This window comes from Aulonocara sp. 'chitande type north' Nkhata Bay, linkage group LG23 (assembly GCF_057382095.1).
Source record: "Aulonocara sp. 'chitande type north' Nkhata Bay isolate Kocher_YH1m ecotype deep benthic linkage group LG23, A_spYH_male_GT1.1, whole genome shotgun sequence".
NCBI lineage: Eukaryota > Metazoa > Chordata > Actinopteri > Cichliformes > Cichlidae > Aulonocara > Aulonocara sp. 'chitande type north' Nkhata Bay.
In genome coordinates, this window is record NC_141365.1 from 14577055 (window position 1) to 14577894 (window position 840).

Sequence of the window (840 nt, forward strand, 5' to 3'; positions counted from 1 at the left end):
AAACCTCAGAATGATTGAAGAGCCGTCTGAAGCTTCGGGTACGTACACTGACCTCATTACAAAGAGCATCCACGACTGGACATGGAACAGCAGAGAGGTTTAGGTTGTTGTGCGCTTCACCTGAAAGCCTGAGCCCTAAAAGTTTACCCAAAACTACTGTTTGAAGAAAACCGATCAAATATCCACGGTAACAATGCTGGTTCTGTTCCTCATACATAAATATGTGTTTATGACACGATATCCCATTATCCTAAAAAACAAAGTAAAAAGTCGATTGACAAAGTTATGATAGGAAACATTTTTAGTTAAGAATATTATATATATTACTGGCACACAGTAACATACAGCCAATGAAACCCTCCAAAGGGTATTTTTAAAGTTAACGTAGCACGTGTTTAGTGGAGCATCCTCATCTTATGTCTCAGATTGTAATTTTTAATGTAAGAGATTTTACGTTAGTGCTGTTACGTTGCATGTTACTGATGCTAAAAGTTTATTATTGGAAACAGAATAAAAATTTACTCAGTATGATTTGGTGTGTTTGTGAGATGAGTACAAACAACTTTCATGTGACAAAGTTTCAAGCTTTGTTACCCTCAATGTTCGATCCGTTTTCTGATTATTAATCGTAGAAAAACTTTACCAAGTGCATTCTTTGTAAAATTTCACTCATCTTTTCGCCGTGAATCCTCCTGAGTCCAAATCATTTTCTGATATAGCTTTTATTTTTTAGATTGTGACACTTGGAGTGGGTCTAAAATTGATTTGGTTGCAGTTTAAATGTCCTTAGCTCTGATGTACTCTTGAGGGATTTTAATTTTAAACAATCACGATCGCCTA